The 24,332-nt window shown below is 50.3% G+C and overlaps 1 protein-coding gene and 1 pseudogene across 1 annotated transcript in view; both read right to left on the reverse strand.

Annotated features, from left to right (window-relative positions):
* The window catches only part of LOC116822600 (COMM domain-containing protein 4), a 65,989-nt gene that overhangs the window by 34,965 nt on the left and 6,692 nt on the right, over positions 1-24,332 (reverse strand). The gene's annotated exons all lie outside the window — the stretch shown is intronic.
* Positions 1-24,332, reverse strand: part of LOC142047280 (zona pellucida sperm-binding protein 3-like) — a 46,704-nt pseudogene that overhangs the window by 20,531 nt on the left and 1,841 nt on the right.

Below are 24,332 nucleotides of genomic sequence, written 5' to 3' on the forward strand. Positions count from 1 at the left end.
CAACACTGAATGACAAAAGAAGAGGCCAGGGCAATACCAGTCTGGGCAAGTACTACAGGATGCAGACAGGAACTTATTTCAACAGTCTCCAGAGGTGAAGCCTTATTACCACACCAAGAATTCCTCTATCCCCTTAGCTTTGAGTCTGTGCTAGTAGAAGAGATACTCACAGCTCTTTCACAGAGTACATGGAGGCACAAAGCAAAACCCATTTGGGGACTGAATGGTCAGTGTGTTCTTAGTAGCATTAAGGGACGTGTACCGGCAGGCAGCTGAGCCAAGGCTCAGGTCAGAAGCTTTGATCAGTCTCCCAGTCCCAAACAGGTCCCTGTGCTCAGTGATCACCAGCTGAACCCCTCACACTGCACTGCTTCCTGATTGGGCAAGAGAGAGTGCATGGGCTCATCGACAAGGGGGCAGGTCTCCAGATGGCTGAGTCACTCCTAGAGAAATCCCAGGGATTGTAACAGGTCACCCCACTATCACCCAGCACAGGAGAGCAAAGTCCAGGCTGCCTCTGTGCCCCATCCTGCCTGCCTGCAGCAAACCCAGTCTAGAGGGAAACTGCTGCTCCAGGTCCTTTATATCTCGACCTAAAGCCAGCTCCCTGCTGCCTCAGGTAATGAACACCCTCCCCTGCACTACAGGCAGCCAGGGCCCAATCACATCCACTGCCCCATCCCTGGAGCAGGGAAATGGGAGGACCAATGGGAATCAGCCCCAGCTGGTGGTCAATTCATCAGTTGTATTTTGGGAGATTCCGGTCATGTTTAATTTAATTAAAGACTGAAACTCTGATATGGCTGTAACATATTGGTTGTACACTCTTTATAAGAGATGAGTTCCAGAGGGACTTTCAATTATGGGGCAGTGACAGCTGCACCAGAGTTGAAGTTGCAATATGGTCTCTATCTCTGAAATCCACCTACACAGGTATTCTAGCTCCAGGGTTGGGGTGCAGACTGTGATGCAAACTTGAACTTGTTTGAGGCCCTAGGTACTCCACTTCACCACAACGGTTTCTTAAATAGTATAATGCTATTTTTACAGAGAGATAGGGATGAAGTATAGCATGGATCAAAATAAAACCGAGATCACTGGGATATGCCTGTGGAGATCTAATGTCCTGCACCAAAAGCAAGCTCCAGAAACTCAGCCACAGAAAGTTGTTCAACTTCAATTCTGGATCAGTGAAGCAGTCCATAGGAATGCTATGAGCCCTTTCATGGAACTCCATATGCAGAGAGAGGAAGAAAGACAGCCATACAAAATACCCCTTCCTCTAGGAATAGGTGTGCTTGGCTGAGAGACAGGACCCCATGCATTCAGTTCTCATCTTCCCCTGACAGCTATGAATGGAAAGTGTACTTCACAACCTTCATTATTGATCATACCCCTCCTGTAGAAGAAAGCAACTATCATTCCCTCCCACTGTAATGGTAAAATAACGTAGCCCATTGGATTACTTCGCTAGATATTATATCCTACTAATCCAGCCAGCCATATCCAATAATATGTTTCTCTTGCTGAATTAATCCATTTCATATATGATTCTTATATTTTATCAGTATTAATTCATATGAAATGAGGCTGTGTTGGGGCACATGATATGTGTTTCCTAATAATTATACATAGAATAAGTTTTGCTGAAATGCAAGAAACCTACTGGCCTGTAAGATCAGCTAAATGTATGATCAGTTACAAATAAATTGGCATAAAGGCTGGCAACGTTTGTCACTGATAGAAATGGTCCCTGAACTTTGGGGAACTGAAAGGAGGAACTAGATCCAACACTGAACAGGTTTATCCAGTGTCTGCAAGTAGTTGGTGACTGCTGGGTACACCACAAACCTGGAAGTCACCCAGACAGTCTAGGTTAGCAGTTTTTGGAGTGAAACAATCCTTATTAATATGTATAAAGTGTCATAATCCACTAACCTATAGGATAAGGGTGCCCATACATTTCTTAGGGTACAGAAATAAGATTTGGGTATAGTAGGTTGGGCCTGAATGACATAGCATCAGGATCCTATAAAATACCATGTAAGGATATCTGAGAGAGCTTTTTCTTTTCCTTGTTCTCCTATAGGATCTTTTTTTATCTACCTATCATTCTATCTTCCATCCCATTATCAGCTCAGCTTATGCAGTACAGTGTAACTACTCAACACTCCTAACCATTACAGAAGCCGGAACCATTGTGTTATTGGGCAGGCCAAGAGTGAGGGTGGTCCTTCGCCTCCTATTACCAAAAAAGGGTGAGAGTATGTTAGATTAAATGTTAGGTGCAGCAGTTTTGGAATTTTTACAGTCATAAGTTTCACAGCATTTATTTTTCTTCTGTTAATCTCAGTTTTATCAATTTGGTATTGGCCTCAGTGTAAGTGCTTTTTCCAAGCATCCTGAGAGCCTCTCCTCTTATAGAACTCACTGAATTATTAGACCCTGGAGTCCGAATTGGACAAGAACCTATAAATCTTCTGATCGGATGCAATCAGTAGTGAGCCACAACTAACAACCAATAAAATTCAGGTCAATTGTAGCTCCTAGGCTATATAAGCACAGTCGTGAGACTAGAACCCAGTCCTCTAATATAAAACAGACCCAAATCTCATCCACCCAGCCTTTCTGAATCAATGTTAAATAGATGTACTCTAGCACTGGCCCCCTCTCTTTTGTCCCAACTCCAGGGATAATAGGCAGAGTCTCACTGGTGATTTACAAGCAGCTGTGCAGCATGTGTTAGCTCCAGGGGTATTGGCTGTAGGGGAATTCCGAGAGTCCAGTATTCAAATGCTGCTGATGACCAGGTTGGGGGGAGGGGAGGGGAGAGAAGTGTTAATAGTTTCACACACTGGAACTACTGTTTTGTCAGTTTAGTGAAGGCTGCAAGTAAGTTTTTCTTTAAAACAAATAGTGCAGCTGTTCTAAGAACTATCAGGGAGGGAAGTCAGATGAGCCTGAGGCCAGGTCTACACTACGCGCGAAAATCGATTTTAGATACGCAATTTCAGCTATGAGAATAGCGTAGCTGAAATCGAATATCTAAAATCGATTTACTTACCCGTCTTCACCGTGCGGGATCGATGTGTGCGGCTCGCCATGTCGATTCCGGAACTCCGTTTGTTTTGGTGGAGTTCCGGAATCGATCTAAGTGCGCTCTGGATCGCTATATCCCGTCCAGATCAGATATGTATATCGATCCCCGAGCAATATTGATGTTTACACGCACTCGAGACGGGCGTAGTCTGACGGGGTGTGACTATTAGCAGATGAGGGTATGAGAGCAGTTCACAGGCTACTTCTGCAGGGGAGAAATAGATCCAGGGCCCCTTGTGGGGAAAAAAAGTTTCAGTTGAACTCCAAAAGATTAGGCCAAACAAGTGCGGTCTGTACAGTGAGCTAAAATCCTCTAGATGATTCCTAAAAAGCGCTAGGAACAAAGATAAATTTGCTAGTAATATGTACCTGATGACATCAATGCTGGCAATGACTGGACGGATTACAGGACGAATACGGTTCGTGCTGAGGAGTATGAATAGGGCCCAGCGGAAAGGGATCTATGCCATCTTGGCCAGATTTCCTGTGGATGCAGGAAAAATAACTTAAAGGTTTGTGTGCTGGCCTCGGGTTTCACTTACTCCAGGACCCTCTGTTCCCATGTGAAACAGAGCCAGGGAGGCTTCTCTGCTTCACACAGCGTCAGAGATAAATTTCATTGTGTTTCTTGGAACTGAATCATCCTGCAGGGAGGGCAGTCAGCAGCTGGGAGCTTCCAGGTGGGAAGAAACAGGTGGAGGACTACAAGTAGATTAGGTATAAGAATGATGGAGGGGAACTGTATGGGTAGGAGAGAGCTGGATCTCGGCCACAGGGATGGAGGGCAGGGTATATGGCTGGTTGCCCTTCCTGAGGTTTGTCTCTAAAACCTGAAAGAGGGTTCAGCCTGGTTGGGCTCTGAACACCAGCTCTGTCTTTCTTCATTGAGACTCCCTGTGCGTTCACAGGCCAGGTCAACCATAGCCGCAGGGGACTGGCATGACTTTGGCCATGGCAGTTAACTAAAGCAATCACTGAGCTAAGCTGTGAGACACTTGTGGTCCTAGATATGGTTTAAGAGACTTATAGAGCTACCCTGCCAAAGCAGAGTTGGAAGCCATTTCATGGAGGAATGATGGCTGGGAGCAGGTGGCTTTAGGAAGTGCGGGGGCAATCGAACATGATTCGGTTGGCCCTGCAGGGATGACTTAAAAAAGGAAAAAAAAAAGCCCTCATTTCTTCATGTTTATTACTTTCATAACTATATGAATAATCAAATATATTAAGCTGCATCATATAGCTGTTGATTGGTATTAATGACTGCCGTTTCACATGTGTGGTCCCGCCATCTGGGATGTGCAGGTGTTGGTCCAGCTGCTCCTGTCCCACGTTGAAGCAGGTGTGCAGGGTTAATGCCCTGGAAACTGCAGGGCAGCAGTGGACATGGGCGTGGCTGAAGCAGGGCAGTGGCTGATGGAGCTAGGTCTGGCTGCAGGCAGGCAAGGATGTGGGCTGGTTGGAGACAAGGGTGTGGGGCGGCTGGCTCAGGCAGGCCAGAGGGGCACAGGGGTGCAGGTGGAGACAGGAGGGGGCTGGTGGCTTTCAGGCAGTGGGCGTGCAGCAGGTTGACTGGAGACAGCGCAGGGGTGCGGGCTGGCAGAGTGTCAGAGTGGGGGCTAGCAGTGCTGTGTGGGGCTGGCTGGCGGTCTTGGCAGGCTGCAGGGTGTGTGGCGGGGTGGCTGGAACAGAAGGTTGTAGGGGCTGGCTGTGGCAGGGGCGGACTATGTGGCAGGTAGGGTGCAGCCAAGTCATGATGGAACCCCAGCCTTTAGTAGCCCCCATCCCCTTCTACCCAGGGACCTTTTAAATAGCGGGTGCTGGATGCATGGGGAAGCGGCTCCGGCGCTATTGCAAGGACCGGGTGCAGGGCAGCTGGAAGCTAACCACAGCTTAAATAGCCCTGGAGCCCTCACGCCAGGGCTCGGGGGCTATTAAAGGCCAAAGCCCAGCGGGGTTGCGGGCTTGCGGCGTCCAGCCGAGCCACCGTGCTTCCGCACTCCCGGCAGAGAGGGCAAAGCCCTGCGACTCCGTTTCCGCGCGAAGAGCGGCAATCCCACGCGCCGGACTGGAGTTTAGCGGAGAGCAGGGCCCACGCGCAAGCTCCGCCGCGCTTCACTTAAGGAGCGGACATGACAGCGAGCTGGGACCGGGGTAGTTAATAAAAAAATTAAAAAGGTGCCTAAGGCGCGGGGCCCTCTTAGGCACGGGGCCCGATTCCCCGGAATCGGCCAAATCGGCCTAAAGCCGGCCCTGGCTGGGAGAGGGAGAACACCCCATTTATAGTCACCATAAAAAGTGGCAATGCATTGAGTCATTAGGAGTCATACTTAAATAAAAATATACATCTGTATTTTCCTCCTGGACAATGATTTAAGAACTGGGAAGCCTGACACATCTGGGAAAATACAGCTGTACCTTAACCCCACCTAAAGTTTAAAAAAAGGACCTGAACTAGAAATGAGTGGTATTTCACATGTGTGGGTCCCCACCACTCCCTGGGGCTGTGCTGGGGTGACCAGGTGTCCTGATTTTATAGGGACAGTCCTAATTTTTGGGTCTCTTATATAGGCTCCTATTGCCCCTCCCCACATCCCAATTTTTCCACACTTGCTGTCTGGTCACCCTAGAGTGTGCACATGTGTAGGTCCCAGCTGCTTCCCTCATTGAAGCAGGTATGCAGGGTTACTGCTCTGGGAACAGCAGGGCACCAGTGGACATGGGGCAGGAGGTGCAGGGTGGGCTGACTGCGGGCAAGGTGGCAGGTACTCAGAGGGAGAGGAGCTTGGAGCAGCAGGACACCCACTAAGCAACAGCAGAAGCCTGTGGGAGGAGGAGCAGCAGCAACAGGGCCGATGCGGAGGGCTACGTGGTGGCCCACATGGCTCCTGCAGCGCAGCACCCCCAGTGGCCAGAGGAGGAATTACATCACTTCCTGGCCAGAACCCATCAAAGCTGCAGTGATTCCTTGCAGGGAAGTGGGTTAACAACTGGTTCTAAAATTCCTTCAAAAATTTAAACAACCGGTTTGCACAAAGTGGTGCAAACCAGTTAACTACTGCTAGGGGTGCATTGGGGGGGCACTTATTTAATATTTGTTTTGTCAATGGACAATTCTGTTTAAATGAGGTGATAGTTCCCCTCCCCACACGGAGGTAGCTAGCATCACCTTGGAGACTCCTGTTCCTCCCTATCCTTCCCTTCATGTGCCCATTGAGCTGAAGGGCTGCCCCTGTTACAGAGTCAGTACAGACCGATCTGAGCTTGCAAGGGGTTTTATTTTACATTATACAGAAGGTACAGCTCTCACAATGAAACTGTGGCAGTTGGATATGGAGGAGGCCCCCTAAAAGTAGCTAAAAACCTATGCAGCCACCACGGTCAGCCTCAGCCAAGCCTTCTCTCCCGCCCGTGAGAGAGATATAGGTAGTTAGAATCAGGACTAGGAATTTATCCACCTCCATTGCCTAAATGGTAGCGCCAGCCCTGCCTTCCCTACAGCCTATGTAGAGCTCAGCCGAACACCAATCAATGTATTCAGTCGAGTGGTCTGGTCTGCAGAGTCTTCAGACAAACTTTGAACAGGGGTGACCAGTGTTGAAATAAGTTCCTGTCTGCATCCTGTAGTACTTGCCCAGACCGGTATTGCCCTAGCCTCTTCTTTTGTCATTCAGTGTTGTGAACGCAATTCTAGCAACAATATGCATACTTACTTTGGGGGCAAAGCAGACCTTTTGGCACTGCTCCTATTGGTGTAACATTGCTGGTGCAATCAAGGCGAAAACAGCACAGGTTTTGGCCCGTCCTGATGAAATTCTGTGATGCTATGTAGTACTTAGAGGTTGATCTGCCATGGTGCAGGAGAGAGAGGAAGAAAACGTTCCGAGGGGGGGGGGGGGGGGGGGGGGGGGGGGGTTTAATGCCGTGTCGAACGAGCCGATTCACTCGAAGTCTCTCAGTCACATGTTTCAAATAGAGCTTCTACTTTGCGGTCGTTGATGTGTTGTCTTGTATTTGTAATACAGTTATTATAAATGCTTGCATTTTGTTGTAAAATATTTAGTAGATATTTTTAGGCATTGTGTGTTTTAGGTTTTGTTAATCTCATTAGTAATCATTAAAGCCTCGCTCTCTACCCCTTGTATCCAAATAAAATCTTTAACTTGATTGATTTAGTTTGGGTGTGTTGTGTGTGGTGTCTGAGTCTGCTCGTTGATCATACTCTCTTGCATCGTCTTACTATATAGTCTGTTGCAGGGGCAAGCTGGTAAATAACAGGGCCCTGATTCCTTCGCCCTGCGAATACGTGGCAATTCACTGGCGTCCCGAACAGGATGCGGGGGTTGGCATGCAGTTAGGAACGTTTGCAGTTTCAACCTTTACTACAAAATTGACTGACCAGAATCGGATGGATCTGTTCTTGGACTTGGGAAAAAAAAAGTAATACTGTCATTAACCTGCAGATACAGTGCCCCCCTCTTCGGTGCCCCCGAGTTTAGGTGTCAGCCAGCAATTGTCCTCAGCTCAGGCACGAAGGTGTGGAAATCGGTGGCTGCAGATCCCATCTCAGCTTTGTGAGAAAATGTAGCCGACTGTTAAACAAATCTGGGAGGTACCCGTTTCCAAATTGATTCCCCACCGGGTAATACTGTAGATCGCACGGCTCTCAGCTCCCAGTTCTTACCACTGAAGTCAATGACGCATAGCAGGGAGAGGAGTCCCTGTCTGGGGTCAGGGTGGCCACACAGCTGTCGCAAAGAACCTCAGAGCCACGTGGTTCCCAGTACTGACATCAGCTTGGATATGCATGACCTCCCCCAGCTGGACCATTGGAAGGTCTCTCAGCACTCCAGTCATATACTGCAAGGCAAGCTCACAGTGAGTAGGACACGCAGGCAGGGCTAGGCTCAGCTCCCCTGAAGTCTCCTCCCACCTACCATTCATCAGGCACAGAGAGAAACCCAGCCTCTCTTCTGCAGACAGGGTGGAGCTGAAGGGACCCAGGTTGGCTTGATGGCTTTACTGCTCACATTGTCCTTCCTGTGAGAGGAGCAAACCTCAGTCACTGAGCCAGATCCCACAACAATGACTGAATGTGAGGGAGGGGACCTGAGCACCTCAGACACTGACCTGGGGATAGTGACACTCAATAGGAATCACAGCTGTGATCGGTTCTCAGGATCACTGGGTTGCTGTCAGGGTGGGGTTATAGTTCAGCCTTGTACTGTAAACCAGGGAGTCTGGGGTCATCTGGGAAGAATCAGACATGGAAGGGTTAACACTAGCGTACATGGATGTTTGAAAAGCCATTGAGAGGAGCTTGAGAACAAGCCTCAGCAGACAGAACAAGACCTAAGTTTTCAACAAGTGCCCAGTCAAGTGGGAACATCAGAGCTCAGTCTGCTAGAGCAGCCATCAGAATACTAGAGCCATTATAGTGCCATTTTGTACAACTACTCACAAGTTTCCTCTATGCACGTTGTGAAAGAGTCAGACAATAATCCCCCTCACCCCCCAGTATAATCTGTTAACTGCATTCAGGTAAGTTTTGAGCACTGTTTCAGGAAGTCACCCTCTCTTTCTCTCCCTCCCCTACAGCCTATGTAGAGCTCAGCTGAACACCACTGATGTATTCAGTTGAGTGGTCTGGTCTGCAGAGTCTCAGACAAACTTTGAACAGAGGTGGCCAGAAGTAAAGTCTGTCTGAGCCACCAGACCACCCACTTCAGGCTCCACTTGTGAGCCTGCTCCAGGAGCTGAGCAGGGCAGAATTCTTTGACTGGTGCATGAAATTTTAGGCTAGAAGAAGCACCCAGGAAAACAGGGAGCTTGTCATTGACAAGATAAAAAAAAAAAATCACGTCACTGTTTCATCCCCCCTGCATTTTTAACCCCATCAGACAGGACAGCAGCAGTGATGCTAGGATCAGTATGGGTGCATGGCTTGCATGAATCCTTACCTGCAAGGTGCTGCCACATTCATGGAAAACATTAGTGAAGAAAATCAGTTGTACAACTATCAAAACAAATTATTTTCCTAATATGAAAGTACAAATCAGCTAATTAATATATGATGCAATGTATGTAATATATAATTTTGTTATTATTTATATAGTCATGGAAAGTAAATAATACATGGAAGAAATGAAAGGGTTTTTTAAAGTGTTTTTTTGTTTTAGTCATCCCTGCCAGGGCCCCATCGAAACTGTTCGAATTGGGCCCCACACTTCCTAAAGCCGGCCCTGGCCCTAGGGGTGGGTCTCCTAATGGCTCAGTCCCTCCTAGAGAAATCCCAGGGATTGTAATTGATCACCCCATTGACCACCTAGCACAAAAAGAGCAAAGCGCAGGCTGCCTACTTGCAGCAGACCCAACATGGTTGGAACCTACTGCCCTGGGGGCCTTTATACCCTTCAGTTACAGGCAGCCCACAGCTGCCCCAGGTAATTAACACCTTTCCCTAATCTGGAGGCAGCTGGGGTCCAATCACACCCGCTGCTCACACACTGGAGCAAGGAAATGGGAGGGCTAATGGGAATCTGCCCCATCTGTTGGTCAGTTCATCAGCTGCAGTTTGGGAAATTCCTGCCTTGTTTCATTCAATGGAAGGCTAAGGGTGGGCTCCACCACAAAGGGACCCAGGCCCCTCAATCCCAGATTTTGCAGGGCAGGGATAGTTCAGTGGTTTGAGCACTGGCCTCCTAAACCCAGGGTTGTGAGCTCAGCCCTTAAAGGGGCCATTTAGGGAACTGGGGTAAAAAATCTGTCTGGGGATTGGTTCCCCTTTGAATAGGGGGTTGAACTAGATGACCTTCTGAGGTCCCTTCCAACCTTAATATTCTATGATTTGGGCCTGTAAATCCTGGGTTTGGCTCCACTGTGATCCACAAACTCCATAGGTGCCTAAATTCACTCAGCAGCAGCTAAGTTTTTACAGTATAAAGTTCCCTTTTTTCCCCATGTTTCAGCCTCTGGGCACATACACAGCTGCCTCCCTGTAGGAGACCAGAAACCTATCTCCCACCTAAGCCCAGAGTGATCCATGAGGCAGGGGAAGTTAGTCATTTGGCTGCCTAAGTCACATGTTGGCCCCAATCCACTGGGTGTGCTGCTTACTGGCTTGGGCCCCACTCACAATTCCACTAGAGCAGGACATGGTGTCCACCTCAGAGCTTTTAACCCAGTGGTTAGACCATTTACCTGGAATGTGGGAGACCCAGGTTTGATTCCCCCTCTCTACTGCAGGGGAGAGAAAGGATATGAACAGGGGTCTTCCATCTCTTAGAAGAACACTTGAACCACTGAGCTAAGGGGAATTCTGATATTGGGCTTCCTCCTGCTCTCCCATTCAAGCTGTTCTGTTGTGGATAAATAATGGAAGAGGGACCAGACGCCAGTGCTTCCAACTCCCACTGGGCTACAGCAGCATTCCTGGTCACTTGCTCTCTCAGTCTAGCCCACCGACTGTTCCACTGTGAATAAGTGTGAAACTGAAATCTGTTCAAGGGGAAATTTTGTTCTTTCTAATATCCACATAACTAGCCAGATGAGTTCCAAAACTGGTGTTCTTGTTCCAGGCTTGGGATGGAGTTTGCAGGGTTGAGTTGTTTTCCCCAACGTGTTCCGCACATCTGCCTCCATTTCTCCCCTCCCCCAGAATAGTTTGTTTTTCAAAGCCAGAGGAGGCCTGGGCGACCTGTGCTCACCTTGTTTCCCAAGAAGAGAGATCCCCGCAACCTTAAGAATTGGCGTCCTGTCTCGCTCCTCAGCACGCACTACAAAGTCATAGCAAAGGCCATCTTGCTGCGGCTGGGGTCCGTGCTGGTGGATGTGGTCCACCCTGACCAGACATACACTGTCCTGGGCTGGACCATCCTTGATAACCTGCACTTGGTCTGGGACCTCTTGGAGCTGGGGTGTAGGGATGGTCTGTCTTTCGCCCTCCTATCTCTAGACCAGGAGAAGGTGTTCAACCAGATGGACCACAGGTATCTCCCGGGCACTCTGTGAGCCTTCGGTTTCAGGCCCCAGTTTATGGAGTTTCTTCAGGTGCTGTATGCTTCTGTGGAGTGTCTGGTCAAGCTCAACTAGACCCTGACTAAGCCAGTCAGCCCTGGGCGAGGGGTGCGGCGGGGTGTCCACTGTTGGGTCAGCTGTATGCTCAGCTCTTCTTTTGTCTGCTCTGCTGGAAGTTGACGGGGTTGGTGCTGTGAGAGCCAGAGTTGTGGCTGGTCCTGTTCGCATATGCCGACAACGTGCTTCTCGCAGTCCAGGACCCGGGTGACCTGGTGCGGGTGGAGGCTTGCCAGGCCGTCTACTCGGCAGCCTCCTCTGCCCGGGTTAACTGAGTCAAGAGCTCTGGTCTAGTGGTTGGGGATGGGTGGCAGGTGAAATCTGTCCCACCTGTGCTTCAGGCCATCCGGTAAGGCACGGGTCCGCTGCACTATCTCAGCATTTATCTTTCTGCCACACATCCATCTCTGCTGGAGAACTGGCAGGGTTTAGAAGGCAGGGTATAGGAGCGGCTGCGGAGGTGCACGGGACTACTCTGAGGGAGGGCACTGGTATTGAACCAACTAGTACTGTCCATGCTCTGGCACTGCCTCAACACCCTGGTCCTGGCCCCGAGTTTCCTGGTCAACCTCCAGAACTTGGTTCTGGAGTTCTTTTGGCCAGGACTGCACTGGGTCTTTGCATGGGTTCTCCACCTGCCCCAGGAGGAGGGAGGACAGGGCCTGAAGTCCTCAGGTCCATGTCTTCCGCCTATAGGCCCTGCAGAGGCTCCTTTATGGTGTAGGTAGTCTGGGGTGGAGCATACTGGCGCACGCTTTCCTGCGCTGCTTCTGAGGGCTCCAAGATGACCGGCAGCTCCTTTATCTCCAGCTAAGAGGTCTTCCGTGAGACCTCTCTGGGCTGCCGGTCTTCTACTAGGACCTCCTCCGGACCCAGAAACTGGTCTTGGCAACCAGGTCCGTGACTGCACCGAGCGGGCGGATCTCCTCACAATGCCCCTGCTACACAACCCCCAGCTCCATGTGCAGGTGGCAGAGTCCCCCTCAGTGCGACAGAGGCTGGTCCTGGCAGAAGTCACCAGACTCAGAGACCTCCTGGACTATGACCGGGGAAACTGGCTGGATCCCCTCATGCTTGCCCAGTGCATGGGGCTCTCCAGCCCTCATACTTCAGGAGGTGAGGACTGCTGTACCGCCCACTGCTTGGGCTTATCTGGACCTCCCCACTCACCCTACATCCCAGGTCCTCCAGACCTTTTCACTGGGCCCCTGCCCCATGGACCTACCCAGCCATTCCACCCCTTCACTGAGAGCTGGCTGCACAACTTCCGGATCGCACTGAGGAAACATCTGCACACGCTCGTGCTCCACACTCTTCACATCCTGACCCTTGACATGAGGATGTCCAGCTATGACATGAAGTGGCAGGACCTTCTACCACTTTGGAAGGGTGAGGAACCCCAGTGGGCCAGCCTCTACTCCACCCTGGTCCCAAGTCCCACCAGGGATGTCAGTTAGCAGCTCCTTCATGGAGTCATGAGCATGGGCATGTTCATGCCATGGTTTGCCCCTGTCCTGGACACCTGCCCCTTTTGGGGCATGAGGGAGGCTCTAACACACGTATCTGGAGTGCTCCAGGTTGCAGCCCCTATTCTGGCTCCTCTTAGATATACTATTGCATTTTTGGCCGCACTTTTTCCATCACCTCTTTATCTACGTACTCCCTATCCGCGGCCCCACAAAGTCTCAGGACCTCCTTGTCAGCCTCCTCCTAGCACTGGCCAAAATGGCCATCTACAAGACCAGAGAGAGGAGGTTGGCTGATGGGGTTTCCTGTGACTGTGGGACCTATTTCAGATCCTCTGTCTGCTCATGTACCCAGGCAGAGTTCCTCTGAGCGGCATCTTCTGGCTCCTTGACACCTTCGAGGAGCAGTGTGTGGCTGTCCGGGGTTCTCTGCTGGGTGTCCCCATCAGGTTCCCTTCATTTAGTCCAGTGACCTCACACCCATCCCTGTTATATCTTTAGTTGTCCCCCATAATTACTTGAGATCCTGGACCTTGTGGATCCTCCCCTTAGGCTGCCTCAGGTATGAGGGAGCCTTGCCTGTGCCAGCTGAGTGTTAACTCCGCAATGCAACCAGCCCATCTGCCCCTCGAGCACTCTTCTCTGGGCTATCCCAGCCCTGTCTTTTGTGTTGCAGGTTGACAATCAATGCATCACAGGCTTCAAGTCCCTTCAAAGTGGCCCCCTGTGGGATCTAGCCCCGATCACTGGACACCCACAGAAATCACAGATCTCCTGTTTCCAGAGGAAGAGCACATCCCTGTTTATCAGTTTGGCTGTAGCTCACTGCTCTTGTATCACACACAACTCTTCAGCTCAATTCTAAAGCAAAAGGAGATTTATTTAAGACAGAACAGAGAGTTAAATAGAAACCTGTGTGAGAGCTGGAAACAAATGGCTAGCTATGAAACAAAATCATAACCCACATTCCAGAGGCTATTCTTCACTAACAAGTTATCCTCCAGTCTAGAAAAGTGTCTCTCACCCAAGTTCCCTCCAGCATTTTCAGCCAAGCCTGGCTGAGACCCCTTTTTCATGACACCAATTCGCTACCAGTTTACTTCTTAGGCACCTGATGTTGAGGTCTTTTTGCTCATCAAACATACTAGAATGTCCCTTTGATGTTTACCTACAGCTGGGATTCCCCCTCCAATGCTAACTTCTTCCTGTTAGTTTCTTTCTGAAGTCTCTGCCAGCTCCTCATTTGCATTTGACTTAGATGTTGCATGGCATTCAATACACAATGGTCCATCATGGAGATAAGCATCCCCCACCCCTCCTGTCTGCAGGACTTTGTCTCAAGACCCACTACCTTTGAGAGGCATGCTTTATCTACATGGCCTAATTTTCAGTGCTTCTTGCATATTTCCCATACCTGCATCTCACAATGGTTATGATGACCAGTGTGATCCGGGGTTTCATTAGAGAACTTAAATGACATTTTTTTGGTGAACCCAGGGGGTCCCTGCACCTCTGGGTCTCCCAGTGCCCTCTGCCAGTTGGAAGTTGGACATGATGGAAGTCCCCCCCAGTGCTGGAGAGCGAGCTGCACCTTGCCCTTTGAGCCACAGGTGTGTGCTAGGCGCAGTTCATCCCTCAATGCAGAGGGTGACGGAGTAACAGACCCGCTACTGTCCTCTTGCTGGGCCCCTGGAAGGAGCTCACAGCCCATGGAGACAGGCAATCAAGGGGCTGACCCCCAGCGCAGCATCTGAACGGTGGTGCAGTATGGCCTGTCCCCATCCCTGGCATGGGAGGGGGCAGCGGAGGGAATAATTCAGCCCCAGGGAGACACGAAAATTGCCCCCTGAGGGTTGTCCATGGGCAGCAGAAATGAGACAATCTCAGAGGCAGCAGCAGCATGGGAAGTGGAGGGGAGAGGGGCAGCTGATGCATTGAGAGTAGGAGTGGGATCAAGGACAGAGACTGGGGCAGGAGCAGGGACTAGTGCAGGAGCAGGGGCAGGAACAGGATCAGAGGCAGGCAGTGGAAACAGAGGCGGGTTCATGGTCCTCTCAAAGGGGTCTTGGGGCACCTCTCGAACGGGGTTTGGGGCCAAGGAAATGAGGGCGGAAGGGGGGGCCTTCTCCAGCACTAGGCATGGGCATTGCAATAAGTGCGTCACCCGCAGCCATGGCATCAGGCATGGTGGAGTCTTCAGTAGGGTCTCCCTCTGGAGGGGAGGCTAGCTGCTCTGGGTGGTGGAGGGTGCACCCAGAAGCTTGGGGCCTGGCCACTTGGCATTAGCTGTTGCCCCAAGGGGCTCGGTGGCCTTGGATAGAGTGGCATCTGCAGATGAGCAGATGGGTAGGGCCAGTAGCGCCCCAAGGACCAGAGCTGGGGTGGCACCCTGAGGTAGGGAGGAGAGATCGAGGCCCGCTGAGTGATCGGGGTCAGACCCAGGGCCTCGATCTCCTCAAAGATGGAGGTAAAATCGGTCCCCACGGACCCAGGATCCTCCCTGCCAGTAAGCGGCACAACAATAGCCCTAGCATTGGCGGCGGCAGGGGGCATAGATGGCAAAGGGACATGGGGAACTCCTGCAGACACCTCACTGGGGGAGACTTGGCGAGGGAGGTGGTATCTCCTCCATCCGCTGCCATGGCATGTTCGGTCGGTGCCTCCTGCTGGGCTCTTTCCAGGGGTGCAGTGGAAGATTTAGCGGCATCAGCCCCCCTGCAGCATCTTTCGGGGAGCCTCCTCTCCTACCTCATCGGATGAGAGGGATTGAGCCCACGACTTTCAGGCGCTCCACTTCCCCTGGATAAGCACCCAGCCCTCCAAGGTGGAGGTGGAGGGCCAGTTGGCAGGGACATGGCGAGGGTGATGGCTCCAGGTCATGGGGCAGCAAGGGCGAGATGGGGCGGGGAAGGGAAACCTCCCCCTGGGGTGGACCCTCTCCCATGGTTGGCAATAATCTCGCCATCCTCTCCTCTGTGGGCCCCACCAAGCTGACTGAGATGGGGCCCACCTCCTTATCTGGGCATGGTGGGAGGGCTGCCCCTGGGGCCCAAGTGGAGGCAACGACAGGCAGAAGAGGGGCAGCAGCTGTAGTCAGGCCACCAGGGTCACTGGCATTGGTAGGGCCAGGTCGTGGGGGTCTCTCTGGCCTGGGCCAGGGGGCATTTCCTCTGGATGTGCCCTGTTGCCTGGCAGAGGAAGCACCGGGCCTCTCCCTTGAATAATGGACCCGGTAGTGGGCCCCTGGTAGGGCATCAGAAAGGACCCCTTGAGTGCCTCCTCATCACATGCTGCTGGCAGCAGTTAGAGTTGCACCTGCCGGCAGAAGAATAAAACGTGACGGAGGGTGGGGTCCTTACAGCCCAGTGGGAGAGGGCTGAGAATGGAGATGGGCTTCCCCAGGGTGGAGAGGTCAGGCAACAGGGCAGTGTTGGGGAGGAAGGATGGGATAGAGGTCAGCACCACCCATATGTCAGGTCCTCCAGGTGTTCTAGGAGGATGAACACGTCCCCCCCACTAGGCCCCTCTTCACCACCTCCTGAGCAGCGGCCTCTGATGCCAGGAAGAACACAACCTTCCCATATATTTTGAAGGCTGCCACAACAGCTGTGGGCCCCACCACCTGCGCCAATACCCGCACGTAAGTTTCAACATAAGGTGAAGTAGGCACCAGGAAGCAGCAGATGCCGTGCCGCCAGGGATGGTACTGGAGGCAGTGGTTGGGGCAGATGGCGTGATGGCATGGGAAGGGGCGGCGGCCACCTGGGCGTACGCTCTGGGGGGCAGAGATGGAACGCCCCCAGAGCTACCAGGGCCCTGGGCTAGGACGCAGTGGAGTACGGTAGGCCTGCATTGCACCTGCCACCCCACCTCAGGGTGGCCGAGTCCCTACACTGTGCAGGGATGCTCCTGCTCTGAAGAAGGATCCTCCCTTACCAGCTCCCTTATAGACTGTTGCTTTGCTGTCTGCCTGAGCTCTGCCCAGGCAAAAGCCAGCCTTAAGACTGTTTGCTTGCTGGCACCCTAAGCATAGGCGCCGACTTCCCTGTTCCTGGTGGGTGCTCGACCCCGCTCGCTCTGCCCCTGCACTGCCCTCACCCTGCTCCCATTCCACCCCATTTCCCCCAAGTCTCTGCCCCTGCCCTGCCTCTTCTCCGCCTTCTCCCTTGAGCGCGTCGCATCCCCACTCCTCCCCCTCCCTCCTGGGAAGTCCTAAGTGCCGCCAAACAGCTGTTAGGCAGCTAGAAGGAAGGGGTGGAGAAGGATGTGAGAAGGGCGGAGGTTGGCTGTCGGTGGGTGTGGAGCACCCACTAATTTTTCCCCATGGGTGCGCCAGCCCCGGAGCACTCAGGGAGTTGGCGCCTATGAGCCTGAGCCTCCTCAAGCCCAGGCCCCAGCCCACCTGTAGACTGTTGCTTTGCTGGCTGTCTGAGCCCCACCCAGGCTAATAAACTGTTTACTTGCTGGTAGCTTGAGCCTCCCACAAGCCCAAGCTAAAGCCTGACTTTAACTGTCTGGTGCCCAGACCTATTGTAGGGCTGGGAACTAGAATACCTGGGGGGGCCTTACTTCACCTCAGGTGGAGACAAGGGCCCTAGCCTGTTCTGCAGCTTCGTGCCTTCACCAGACAAGCCCGAAGGCAACCAAAACAAGTGGCCTCCCTCCAAGTGGGAGAGCGAAGGACCACTACAGGGAGAAAAGACTAAATCAGAAAAAAAATTGAGGAATGAAGGAGAAAAAATAGAGTAAGAAGTTGAAAAGTCATAGAAAAAGTAGTCTGAGACAATGCAGACTCTGAAAGAGAGAGATGATCCAGTGGAACTAGAGAGGAAAGGAAGGTATAGATGTGTTTTTCTATTTTGCAGGAAGTTTGTCTTATACACATCTTGACTCTGAGATTTAATGGAGATTTGGCTATTTACAGCAAACTCCACCCCCCGTGAGATCTGTAAATGCTCCTGGCAAAACTGGTCAAAATATTGTAATGGACACGTTTTTTTTCCTTGGAAAAAAGGCTTTTCAACCAAAACAAACATTATTGTGGAAAATTTCATTTTGGTTCAAATGTTTAAATTATCAATGAAAAAATTCAAATTTTTAAATTTGTTTTGCTAGGAAACATCATCCTTCTGTCTTCTCTCACCTTTTTGCTCTTTTTCCACTGGAAAAGGCGGAGTGGGGGGACAAACAATGTGAAAGAAAATGGGTTATTTTCCCCAGTGAAACAAAATAAAACTTTTAGAAACAAATTGGAAATTTCTCATGAGAAAACATTTCCTGAAGAAATTGTTTCTTTCAAAAAAAGTGGTGAAACTAGCTCTCCCAGTTTTAATTCCCAGCTTTGCAAGCAGATATGGATGGCATTAAGCCCAATGGCTGTGTGTGTTGCACAGATAGTCTTGGAGGGGTGGCCAGGCTTTGCACAGGAATTATTCCCTCTAACAAGATGAAGGGTCATAGTTGAGGGGCTCTAAAGAAGACATGGAAGGGAGGAAAAAGGAAAACATTTTAGCAAATGTAATTAACTGGAGGTGGATTCCTGGATTGGGCTGTCAGAAATAAACAGTAGATGGCACTAATAGATTAGCTCAGTGCTCAATGTAGCCCAAAAGTCAGGGAGCAGTAGAGACGGATCCCTTTGTAAGTTTTGAAGGAAGATCTGCAGGGCGGTGGGGAGAGGGGCCGTGTGATGCCACAGGAAAGTGTGATAAGGCTAAGTGTGAGGAAGGAGCTTAGGAAGAGAGAAATAGCACAGGGGATACATGCACAGACTAGTATCTCACATACATCAGCAGTCCCTGTCCCATCACTGCTGGCCCATCTGTCCCATCTCAGCCCCGTTCAGTCTAGCCCCAGGGAATCAGCTCATTCCCTATGTGGGAGTTGCTTATGTAGGAATTTGGCTGTTCCCCAAGGTCTCTCTTGAAGTTTGTCTGACACAATGCCCTCAGAGTTTTGAATCTGATTTCCTCCCCGTAACAAGCTAGGTTTCACCCCACCCATGGAATCCTGAGGGATCAATGGAGGGCAGTGGTGTCTGCAGAGAGACCCTGAGTGTCTGTACTTGCTGACTGCCCCAGTGCTGCCTCCCAGCCCAATGCTCCCTGGCTGGAGGACTCCAGCAGCCAATTGCTCCACCAGAACCCTCTTAAAGTGCAGTTCGGACAGCTGCATTGGTGGGGGTGGGGAGGTGGGCAGGTTGATTCACAGACCAACCCTTGTCCCCAGCTCACCTCCTTCCCATACCCAGTGCTCAATCCCAGGCGCATTTGCAGTGTTTGAAACAGGGGGAAGGAATAATGCCACAAAAGTGAGCTGCCTCCATCCACAGCCTACTGGGTAGGCTATGATGGAGGGGACTACTGGGATCCTGATGTCATCCTGGCTGATGCCAAGCCAGGTACAGTGCACACTGAAAGGCAGCCTGTGTTTGTATCTCTGCAGAAGTGCTCAGAGCTGTCTTGCATGGGACTACAGTAGGAGGAAAGCTAGTGATGAGAATGTCAATGGAAATGGCAGTATCATGGCTTTTCATTGACTGCAATAACATCACTGCCTCCCCTCAGGTTGCAGCTGTGCTGCACTAGCCAGGCAGAAATGCCAATACATTGGACTAAATGCCATTAATTAAAATGAAATGAAATGAATACAATAAGGCCAGGGTCATTCCGAAGCCAGCAGAGGGGACAGTGCAGTCAGGAGTTCATTACAGAGGTTACCTGCCAATGGGCTGCAGTCAAACAACACGCCCCCATTGCAGCTGAAGTGCAGATCCTTTGCAATGATGGGTGGCTAGTGAGTGTATGTATTGCAGGGAAGACACCTTCACATATGGATGCCCATATGGGGAAGGACATTTATTATCAGATCCCTTTAGGGTCAACCTTGAGCAACTAATTCAAGGCATTAACCTGCCTCTACACTAGGGAAAAAGTTGTGGTTAGGGGAGGAACTAACTATGACCTCATCTCAACTTCTTTGCTTAATCCTGATGCAAGAGAACAGACAAGTTGGTCCCTTCTGGCCTGAACATCTATGAATCTGTTATTCTAATCTAGACAGATCCTAACTCTAAAGAGCATGAGACCAGCTCACATGCTGTTACAGATGTCCAATAGAGTTTCAGTCCATTGTGGATGAGACAAGAGAAAAGATCCTCCAGGGTGAAAACAAAATAGAAATGCAGGAGTGCATGTGGGCCCTTCAAGGTACATTGGCGCAGCATGCATGTCTCTTACAGGAAGGGCAGAGGCAAGAGAAAATAGGCTAGGAACAAATAGACAGAGTATGGGGATTCCCTGAGTGGGAAACTACATTCAGTTTAATCTAATATATTCAAAGTGTAACAGTTTCATAAAAGAGATTCATTGAAATCTGAGACACCCTAGGGAGGGTGCGGGGCCCAGCACAAATCAGCCTTCCTGTTAGTCTCCTTGCCATCCACCTGGTGTGCCTGCCCACCCTCCGCTCTCCTCCTCGCCATCGACCACTTACCCGCTGCTCCCTTCCCTGCTAGTCTCCTCACCATCTCTCCAGCGCGCCCACCCGTCTGGCCACCACTCTCCTCCTCATCTCCCCTCCCACCGGCCACTCTCCTCCTTGCTGGCCACCCGCCTTCCTGCTGCTTGCCTCCCCATTCGCCTCCTCACCCCATTTACCCTCCCGCCTCTCCTCCCTGCCCGTCTCCTCACCTGAATATTGGGACAATTGGTGTCCCAATCATACATCAGTCAGGTCACGGGACAAAGGGCTAAATATTGGGACAGTCCCAATTTGATCACAGCACGGGACACCTAAAGTGTGGGGCCTGCGGCGGTTGCCCCGATTCGTCCTACCCAAGGGAGGGCTCTCACTGACACTCCCAGCTTCCTAGAGAACGACTGCACTGAAAATAAACTGATTCAGAGCCGTTGAACAGGGGATCCTTGGCCCAGTTCCCAGGTGCCATACAGACTCCATTGCAGAGAAAGCGAGATCATATCAAAGCTCCCCAATACAATCCCCAAGAAGCAGCTCCTCTGAGTCCCAAAAAGAGGCAGAGGGGCCAATGAGCAGCCACAACCATGGCTTCTGTCATAAAGCATAAGTCCCAATTCTGAACTTTAGCGTCCAAAAAGTGGGTGCCTGCATGAACCTCCAAGCTTAATTACCAGCTTAGATCTGATAGCACTGCCACCAGCCAGAAATTCCAGTGTCTGGCTCACTCTGGTCTCCCCAAAACTTTACCTGGGGGACACCCAAAGCTCAGATGCCTCTGAGTCTCAACACAAAAGGGAATAACGCACTTCCCTCCCCACTTTACGTCCTCCCAACTTCCACCTGGTATTCTAGAGATTACCCTGTTCAATTCCTGAAACACAAACACCGAGAGATCAGTTCTTCTCTCCTCCTCACAGAAGGCTATTAACAAATGCAAGCTTAGTAACTCTAACACAAAGAGATTTTCCCTGCCCTTATCGTTCAATCATAGCCTTAACCAGGAAAATCAACATACAGCGTCTTAAAAGAGAAAGCCCATTAACATATAAAAAATCAGATTGAAAAGTACATAAAAATGCGCCCTCTGTATCAAGGTTGACAATATACAGTAATTGGCTTTAAAAGAAAAAAAAAATGAATAAACACTATCCAAAAGAAGATACAATTTAAAACATTCCACACTACAACACATTAAATACAAAAAACCATATAAAACTATATTGTCTATAACTGTGACTTACACTGGGAAAACAAGAAGATAAAAAGCCGGAATAGAAAGATCCCCTCAAGAGCCGAAGAGCAACACAGACGAGAACAAAGACAATACACATCCCAAAAATCCCATCCCTGAGCTTTGAAAAAATCGGTTCCTGATGTGCTCATGGTCACGTGTTGTCCCTTTATAACTCTACAGGTAAAAGAAACATTAACAACCTTATCTATCGTGATACAGCTTCCCAGTGGGGAATGGATCTAAGCCTTTGCCCGAAGCCTGGCGGTGGCGGGAGACGTTGCAAGCTACAACAAACTTCAGGTTTCCTTACAGCTAGGAGGGGTATTTAAGGTAGCTTCAAGAACAGGCACCACAAACAGCACCAGTCATAGAAAGAAACTGCTCAGTCTCTCACTGTCCCAGATGACAAGCATTGCCCCCCTTCATAAATAGATAGCTAGAGTTAATGTTTCTTTAACCTTAAAGGTTAACAAAAGGACTCAAACATCTGACCAAGACCAACAGAAACCGATTTCAAAAGCGAGGGAGGGGAATTTTTGTGTCTTGTCTTTTCTGCTCTCAGCTATGACGAGGGATCTTTTTCTATCTTCATGAGCTTCAATCTCATTCCCAGTTGTAGTAAATAGAAAAATAATATGGCTGTATTGTTTTTGTATTAATGTGATTTAGTTGAATTTTAATGATCTCTTTGATAAGGCGTTTTATATTTTTCTTTTAAGCAATTGAACCTTATTATGTCCAACCTTGAACAAAAATATTTTTATGTCTTTTTAACTCTTTTTTATATATGAAAGTTTCTTTAAGACTTTGAGTTTTTCCTCTGGTAGGCTAAGGAACAAGGGAGCGGAAATTCCTTTGTGTTAGATCTAGTGAGGGTTGGAATCTCTGACACCAGGGATTGGTGGAGGAGAAACAAAGGGGAAGAGAGATAGATTTCTTTCTGTTCCTTGTATTTGGTTGTCCTCTTGTGAATAAGAGAACATGCTTCTTGGTATAGTGATTAAAGAGGTTCATCAGTAAACTCTCAGTTAGCCCAAAGGAAATTCTGGTGGAGAGAGGGGAAGGAACGTTGGTTATTCCCTTTGTGTAAGACTCCATGGTTCTGATCTTGGGTTCCCGGAAGGGTTTGAAGGAACCAAGGTAGCCCAAACCTTGAAATTTTGTGCTGTGCCAGCGAGATCAAATCAAGCTGTATATAATCCTTAAGGCTTCAATGCTAGCTTCTCAGGTTAAGACGCTAAGGTCCAATCGGAGTAGGAAAGCTAGAACCCGCAGGGCTAGAGCTGCTAGGGAGTACTGTGGATGGGTGGGATGTCAAACTGGCTGAATATCCTGGCTGCAGTGGTGGAGTTCATAGAATATTAGCATTGGAAGAGACCTCAAGAGGTCATGTAGTCCAGTCCCCTGCTCAAAGCAGGACCAATCCCCAACCAAATCATCCCAGCCAGGGCTATGTCAAGGCAGGCCTTAAAAACCTCTACCACCTCCCTAGGTAACCCATTCCAGTGCTTCACCACCCTCCTAGTGAAAAAGTGTTTCCTAATATCCGAGGTGAAAGTAACTTACAGGACTTACTGGTACAGCCGATGTTCTGAGGGGGTGTGTGGCCTCACCTGGAAGAGGCGGGGCCTCTCAAGATTTAAAGGCCCTGGGGCACGGGGTGTGGCTGGGAGCCCCAAGGCCTTTAATTCACTCCGGGGATCTCAGCTGCAGAGGTGGCTGGGAGCCCCAGGGCTACTTAAAGGGCTTTAAATCCCCCCCGTAGCTCCGGCAGCCAGGCTGGGGCAGGGATTTGAAAGGCCCAGAGCTCCCATGGCTGCAGGGAGCCACAAACCCTTTAAATCCCGGTCCCAGCCCAGCTGCCAGAACTGCATTGGGGATTTAAAGGGCTCGGGGCTCCCCGCAGTGGCCAGAGCACCGGGCCCTTTAAATCCCCACCACGGAAGCCGGTGCAGTCCGGCACGGTGTACTGGCTCTTGCCGGTACGCCATACCAGACCAGACCGGCTTATTTTCACCTCTGCTCAGTCCTGAACTGCAGCCCTTGCTATCCCAGTCATGGGGACCTGACACAGCTCTGCCGGTGCAGCTCGGTCCTGAACTGCAGCCCCTGCTATTCCAAATCTGACCTCCCTACATATTTCTGCCAGCACATCTCAATCTGGGCCTATAGTACCTCCTGCCATTGCCATTTTGAGACACTCCTGAGCAGAGATTCTCATAGTAACAAATACATGCTGGTTTTTGGATAAAGACAAATAGCTACCAGGGCCCAAGTGGAAACCACTTATTTTAACAAAGCAGCTTCCCCTTTGCTGTGTCTGTTTTCATCATAGAAACAGATCTCATCACAGAAACTGAGTCAAGTGTCTGGACTCAGACTGTGGTGAGTGACTGTGATACTCTGTACCTTGGGGGAACACCCTCCACCCCCATGTTCAGCCTTAAAATATGACTGTGTGGTATTCAGTGCAAATTCATTTGCCATGTCGGGTGTCTTCGGAAGGCTCGTGATGCACTGAGCATCCAGTGGGCATAACTAGACACCGCAAGAAAGAGGTTCCTAGGGTTGTGTCTGGGATCAGTGATATTGGCTAGTTTCATTTGGTTGCACAATCTGAGGAGCAGCTTACATGCCAGAGGCTGTGCGTGAACAGCCCGGGATTGGGGGTTCTCACAGCAGAGCAGGGTGAGGCTCCCAGAGTCGGGGATTGGAGTGACCTAGCAGATCACTGGTCTGGAGAACACCAGGGGAACGTCACAGTGGCGCAGTGAGCAGGGTATATTTGTGGCTAATTACTCCATGTGGAGTTCACACATAAGCACTGATATTTGTGATTTTCAGTGAGTCTCAAGTGCATTGGCTAAGAACACTCAGGTGGAGGTCACAGTTTTGTTATTTTCTGTTAGTTTATTTCAGCTGAAGGAAATAAGACAAGAAAGCAGAAAAATGACTACCAGGAGGCAGCTACAAAACTAGAGCTG

This window comes from Chelonoidis abingdonii, chromosome 9 (assembly GCF_003597395.2).
Source record: "Chelonoidis abingdonii isolate Lonesome George chromosome 9, CheloAbing_2.0, whole genome shotgun sequence".
Lineage (NCBI taxonomy): Eukaryota > Metazoa > Chordata > Testudines > Testudinidae > Chelonoidis > Chelonoidis abingdonii.